General features: G+C 44.0%; 1 pseudogene; it reads left to right on the forward strand.

The window, feature by feature from the left end:
• Positions 1 to 484: 484 nt before the first annotated feature.
• On the forward strand, positions 485 to 685 carry LOC139235258 (U2 spliceosomal RNA; annotated as a pseudogene).
• The last annotated feature ends 6,684 nt before the right edge of the window (positions 686 to 7,369 follow it).

The following is a 7,369-nucleotide window of genomic DNA, read 5'->3' on the forward strand; positions in this document are numbered from 1 at the left end:
CCTTGGGATCTTTTATGTCCACTTGAGAGGGCAGTGTGGGGAGCGGAAGGAGCAGCGTGGCAGCATACCACTCCCGGGAGCAGTACGTGCTGGAGCACAACGGCAGTGAAGAGCGATGTCACCGAGGTCCAGGTCGGTGATTGGAGCGTGGGCAGGTACAGCAAGAGTGGCGAGGTCGGGGCGAAGGAGCCGTGAGAGAATGTAGAGGGATGTGATCGGGGCCCAGAAGAGCCGAGTGCCCAGGGGCAGCACGGGCCCAGCCCACACTGCGATATGTGTACGCACTAGATCCGTGCAGCAGAGCTGGTCTCCAGTCATCCTGGTCAATCCTTGCCACTGGACCGAGACCTAGCTCTGTCAAGCCCGTGTGGTGGCTGGTGTGCAACAGTCAACATATGTTAAAAAAAGTCCATGCACAGGCATCTTCCACCCTTCAAGATTTAATTCAGGACCTGGAATATTAGGCCCTTCATTGAAACACCTGTGAACTTCTCAGCCTTTTGGCTAAGATCATGCGTAACTGACCTGACAGGGGAGTAACCATGACCCCAAAGTGGTTCTCCTTGGATCAGGAAGGTGGTTCTCCTATGCTTTTTGGAAATAGGAGGTGTGTGGGGGGCCTGACCCATCCACCTCCATGGCACGAACCTGGTATTACAGTACTTCCAGGAACGGTGCAGTGGCTCTCGGCCTTTTGGCTAAGAGCATTGGCGCAGAGTGATCCTTGATGTGTGCAAGGTGACCTCTGGCGTTTGTGATTTGACAAAGAATTGGAAAGATTGGCTACGAATTAAAAAAAAAAACAAGTCATCCTCGATGTGAGGGACTGTCTATGATGATGATTAACAGCTCATGCGAAAGAGGGCACTTCCGGCAATGTAGATTTACGTGCTCAATTCTCTAGAGTGAGAATTGAACCCACAACTTCTGACTCAGAGGTGAGAGTGCTACTCACTGAGCCACAGCTGACACTGTGATAAGTAAACAGATATAATTCAACTGCCATTTTAAAATCATATTTATGATTGCATTAAAATGCTTGTCCACATTTATAATGCCATCTAAACATGTCACACTCTATTTACACGGGTCAGCACTGTTGGTGCTGAAGCACACAGCTGTTCAACATGTTAGCCAGGAATCCAGCTGTGGCTAATTGCAAGTTGACAAGGAAATAAATTTGAGTAATAGATATAATTTTGGAAATTTGATCAATACTCATTCACACAACATATGCTATTCACCTTTTTGTATTGCTGTTGCAAAATGCCAAGAGGAAATGCGGTTTGCAGCTTTGGTTTCATCAATGTGTTTGTCATGATGTCATGTATGTAGACCATGTATACTAACTGTATAGTCACATAAGATGTGTCACCAGAGGGCACTGCGGTGGGAGACCTGAGGGTCACCTACATAGGTATGCAGGGCCCAGTATAAAAGGCTGCCCACCATGCTTGTGCCTCACTCTGGAGTTACAATAAATGGGACTAAGGTCACAACAGCTCAAGTACAATACTAGACTTCGCGGAGTCATTCATAAGAGTATTAAAGACATAACAGTGTTTGCTTTAGCCAACTGGGTACTGCTTATTGCCCATCTAAAATGGTCAGGAACCCATTTAAAAATAGAGATTTTGGACCATGACAACACCGAGAGCATGCAGAAGTCAAACGCAGGCAGCGGAAAGAGCGTGTGGCAAACTTGTCCCACCCTCCCTTACCTTCAACGACTACCTGTGACAGGGACTGTGGTTCTCCTATTGGACTGTTCAGCCACTCAAGGACTCATTTTAAAAGTGGAAGCAAGTCTTCATAGGTAGTCCCTCGGAATCGAGGATGATGATGACGATGACAAGGAGCCATCCTCATACTCAGCTCATCCAGTCAGAATAACTGCTCCAGGCCAACCAACAAGGAGCAGCCCCAACCAGGCACACTGTGGCAAAGGAGTAACAGAAGTGGAAGTTATGATGAACCTGTATAAAACACTGGAGTATTGTGTCCAATTCTGGGCACCTCACTTTAGGAAGGATGTGAATGCCTTGGACAGGGTGCAGGAAAGATTTATGAGAATGGTTCCAGGGAGGAGGAACTTCAGTTACGTGGATAGACTGGAGAAGCCGGGGTTGTTCTCCTGACAGCAGAGAAGATTGAGGGGAGATTTGATAGAGGTGTTTAAAATCACAAGCAAGAAACTGTTCCAACTGGCAGACGGGTCGAGAAGCAGAGGACACAGGTTTACGGTGATTGGCAAAAGAACCAAAGGCAACAGGAGGAAAAGCTTTTCTGACGCCGCGAGTGGTTAGGATCTGGAATGCACTGCCTGAAAGGATGGTGAAGGCAGACTCAATCACAGCTTTCGATAAGGTGCCATATAAGAGAGGTTACTGCACAAGATAAAAGTTCACAGGGTTGGGGTGTAATATAGTTGCATGGATAAAGGATTGGGTAACAAACAGAAATTCGGGATAAAGGGTCATCTTCTGGTTGGCGAACAGTGACTAGTGGGGTGCCACAGGGATCGATGCTGGTCCTCAACTAATTACAATCTGTATTAATGACTTGGATGAAGGGACCGAGTGTAATGTAGCCAAGTTTGCTGATGTGTCAAAGATGGATGGAAAAGCAAATTGTGAGGAGGACACTAAAAATCTGCAAAGGGATATAGACAGACTAAGTGAGTGGGCAAAAATTTGGCAGATAGATTATAATGTGGGAAAATGTGAGGTTATCATTTTGGCAGAAATAATAGAAAAGTAAATTATAATTTAAATGGAGATAAATTACAGAGTGCTGCAGTACAGAGAGACCTGGAGGTCCTTGTGCATGAAACACAAAAAGTTAGTATGCACGGAAAAGCAAGTAATCAGGAAGGCAAATGGAATGTTGGCCTTTATTGCAAGGGGGAATAGAGTATAAAAGCAGAGACGTACTGCTACAACTCTACAGGATATTGGTGAGGCCACACCTAGAGTATTGCGAACAGTTTTGGTCTCTGTATTTAAGGAAGGATATACTTGCATTGGAGGCTGTTCAGAGAAGGTTCACTAGGTTGATTCCAGAGATAAGGGGAGTTGACTTAAGATAGTTTGGCCCTATACACATTGGAGTCCAGCAGAATGAGAGGTGATCTTATTGAAACATAAGATAATGAGGGGGCTCGACCACTCATAGGGGAAATATTCTCAGAATAAGCGGCCGCCCATTTAAAACTGAGATGAGGAGAAATGTCTTTGCTCAGAGGGTTATAAATCTGTCCCAGAGAGCTGTGGAGGCTGGGTCATTGAATATATTTAAGGCAGAGATAGACAGATTTTTGAGCAATAAAGGAGTAAAGGGTTATGGGGAGCGGAGTTGAGTTAATGATCGGATCAGCCATGATCTTATTGAATGGCAGAGCAGGCTTGAGGGGCCAAATGGCCTACTCCTTATGTTTTTAATGTTATGTTCAAAACGGAATTGGATAAGTACTTGAAAGAAAAAAAATTGCAGTGCTATGGGGAAAGGGTGGGTGAGTGGGAATAGCTGAGGTACTCTTCCACAGAGCCAGCACGGGCTCGAAGGGCCAAATGGCCTTCTTCCATGCTGTAACTATTCTATGATTCTATAACAGCCTGCAAGCACATACTGGCTGGGGAGCAGGGGCGGGGTGGGAGTTGTGCAAGTCAACATTCTCAGCAATCACATGGACGAAGTCAAAGTAGCATCTGCCCTGACTGGTCTCAAGCCTAGAAGCTGCACAAAGATGTGCCATGTCTGATAGAAACATAGAAACATAGAAAATAGGTGCAGGAGTAGGCCATTCGGCCCTTCTAGCCTGCACCGCCATTCAATGAGTTCATGGCTGAACATTCAACTTCAGTACCCCATTCCTGCTTTCTCGCCATACCCCTTGATCCCCCTAGCAGTAAGGACCTCATCTAACTCCTTTTTGAATATATTTAGTGAATTGGCCTCAACAACTTTCTGTGGTAGAGAATTCCACAGGTTCACCACTCTCTGGGTGAAGAAGTTCCTCCGCATCTCGGTCCTAAATGGCTTACCCCTTATCCTTAGACTGTGACCCCTGGTTCTGGACTTCCCCAACATTGGGAACATTCTTCCTGCATCTAACCTGTCTAACCCCGTCAGAATTTTATATGTTTCTATGAGGTCCCCTCTCATTCTTCTGAACTCCAGTGAATACAAGCCCAGTTGATCCAGTCTTTCTTGATAGGTCAGTCCCGCCATCCCGGGAATCAGTCTGGTGAACCTTCGCTGCACTCCCTCAATAGCAAGAATGTCCTTCCTCAAGTTAGGAGACCAAAACTGTACACAATACTCCAGGTGTGGCCTCACCAATGCCCTGTACAACTGTAGCAACACCTCCCTGCCCCTGTACTCAAATCCCCTTGCTATGAAGGCCAACATGCCATTTGCTTTCTTAACCGCCTGCTGCACCTGCATGCCAACCTTCAATGACTGATGTACCATGACACCCAAGTCTCTTTGCACCTCCCCTTTTCCTAATCTGTCACCATTCAGATAATAGTCTGTCTCTCTGTTTTTACCACCAAAGTGGATAACCTCACATTTATCCACATTATACTTCATCTGCCATGCATTTGCCCACTCACCTAACCTATCCAATCGCTCTGCAGCCTCACAGCATCCTCCTCGCAGCTCACACTGCCACCCAACTTAGTGTCATCCGCAAATTTGGAGATACTACATTTAATCCCCTCATCTAAATCATTAATGTACAGTGTAAACAGCTGGGGCCCCAGCACAGAACCTTGCGGTACCCCACTAGTCACTGCCTGCCATTCTGAAAAGTACCCATTTACTCCTACTCTTTGCTTCCTGTCTGACAACCAGTTCTCAATCCATGTCAGTACACTACCCCCAATCCCATGTGCTCTAACTTTGCACATCAATCTCTTGTGTGGGACCTTGTCGAACGCCTTCTGAAAGTCCAAATATACCACATCAACTGGTTCTCCCTTATCCACTCTACTGGAAACATCCTCAAAAAATTCCAGAAGATTTGTCAAGCATGATTTCCCTTTCACAAATCCATGCTGACTTGGACCTATCATGTCACCTTTTTCCAAATGCACTGCTATGACATCCTTAATAATTGATTCCATCATTTTACCCACTACCGATGTCAGGCTGACCGGTCTATAATTCCCTGTTTTCTCTCTCCCTCCTTTTTTAAAAAGTGGGGTTACATTGGCTACCCTCCACTCCATAGGAACTGATCCAGAGTCAATGGAATGTTGGAAAATGACTGTCAACGCATCCACTATTTCCAAGGCCACCTCCTTAAGTACTCTGGGATGCAGTCCATCAGGCCCTGGGGATTTATCGGCCTTCAATCCCATCAATTTCCCCAACACAATTTCCCGGCTAATAAGGATTTCCCTCAGTTCCTCCTCCTTACTAGACCCCCCGACCCCTTTTATAACCGGAAGGTTGTTCGTGTCCTCCTTCGTGAATACCAGGTTAGAATTCCAAACTTGGTCAAAAGAGAAAGCCTGAAAAGTTCTGCACTCAATGGTGACAGATGTTTGTTAAGTAAATGTATGTGTAATGCAGTTACATTGTGTAAGGCCTTTTCTACAAAAATCACTGCATGTGGCTAAAATAAAAAGGCACAGGTGCATCCATGGCTTTTATTGGGCCGCACCCAGTGCAGGAATGTCATTTCCAGGGTAACATTGCATACAGGTTTCATTAGAAATATAGACAGGAGGAAGTTGCAAATAAAAATTGACTTCAAGTACATGCCACTGTAAAATGCAGAAAGAGCTCAAAACATGTGCTGCAAATTGATATTGCAAGGTCGAAGTACTAATTGGTTATATTTTATAACAGACCAAAAAACTTCAAACTACACAGCTCAGGTGCAGCCAGCAGAATATTGATTTTTTGATGATAGTGTGGAAGTTATAAATGGTGGGGAGAGAATGATTCTTCTGTACTATATTTGAGACAGAGGGAGCACATCGTCCCAATATTGATGTTACTCATTCAAGGGTTGTGAAGCAGCAGGCATCTAGTTGGCCTGGTATTGATATTGATATTAAAAGCAATAACTGGGAACCAGTCATTAACTTTGTGGAAATTATTGCCTAAATGTCTTTAATTGTATTTAACATGCTGAACTTGGATGAACAGAGAGCAGTTTTGTGTACCACAGCTCCATGTTGCTGAAGCATCAAGATGTCAAGTCTGGAAAAATTAATGGCTAAAGTAGTTTTGACCATTTTGGAAAGAAAAAAAAAGTGATAGACAACACAAGGATGGAGCTAATGGAGATGTGAAGGATTACACTATTCTCACACTATGTTAAACACCCAAAGGTTCAATCACAATTTACTGGAGGCAGTATTTTCAACCATCCAAAGAGTCAGACTTGCTGCTGTGCAAGATGTTTCTGGTGGTGAACATTATGACTCACTGCAACAAACATAATAGTATGAAGTCATCCTTAGAGAAGATTAAATGTTTGTAATTACTCCACGATTACAGCACAATAACAGCTGTTTTCTTAACCAGAGGCACAAGATGACTACAACAATGCACCAATTTGTTTCAATGTTGCCTCTGTGAAGCAGGCGGCTTGGGAGCATCACTCGTGGTGGCGGGGTGGAGGCTTTGTGTTATTACACTGATCCTGAGGATAAGTAGTATCTACAGTAACATCAACAAAACTGAATTTACAGCTCAGGTACTGGAGGCCAGATTACATCAATTGGCCATTGGAATCCGAGGAAACTTTTTGCAAGTTCTATTTGAGTCAGTGACCTGATTTGCATTAAGCATTGTTGTGGGAAAGAATCAAAACAGCATAGAAAGAGTTATTTTTGCACCATTTATTCCATTAAACACTCAACCAAAAGTGTTAAGTTCAACAGAGCCATTATTACAGGAGCTGCTGCCAAACTGCTTTGCAACCTACTCATAACTATGTAAAGCGAAAAAAGCAATCTTAGCATGGGGGAAGTTACCATTCAGATCCATTTGCTGTGAAATTTGACCAAGTACATTTCTGTTGGACAATTAATGTTATACCAAATTTGGAGTTTGGCTTTTGCCAAGAGCTAGCTTGGTAGGAATAGGAAAAAGAGGCAGGGAGATCTTTTGAAAACAGAGGCAATACAGGAAGTCAGGTTTTTTAAAAAAAAAAAAGCTATTTGCAGGATCAAACTTGCTTGTGGTACAGTTCGAAGACCTCTTGTGGCATATTCTTCATTTAGCATAATTTCAAAGTTGTGCCAATTGAACTTTAGTAAATATCAGAACGAACTTACTGCAAAATTAAGCAGCTTAAAGATAGTCAAGCTGGAACAATGGAGAAGGAGGGTGAATTGGAATCAAATCA

The sequence above is a fragment of the Pristiophorus japonicus genome, chromosome 22, assembly GCF_044704955.1.
Source record: "Pristiophorus japonicus isolate sPriJap1 chromosome 22, sPriJap1.hap1, whole genome shotgun sequence".
Lineage (NCBI taxonomy): Eukaryota > Metazoa > Chordata > Chondrichthyes > Pristiophoridae > Pristiophorus > Pristiophorus japonicus.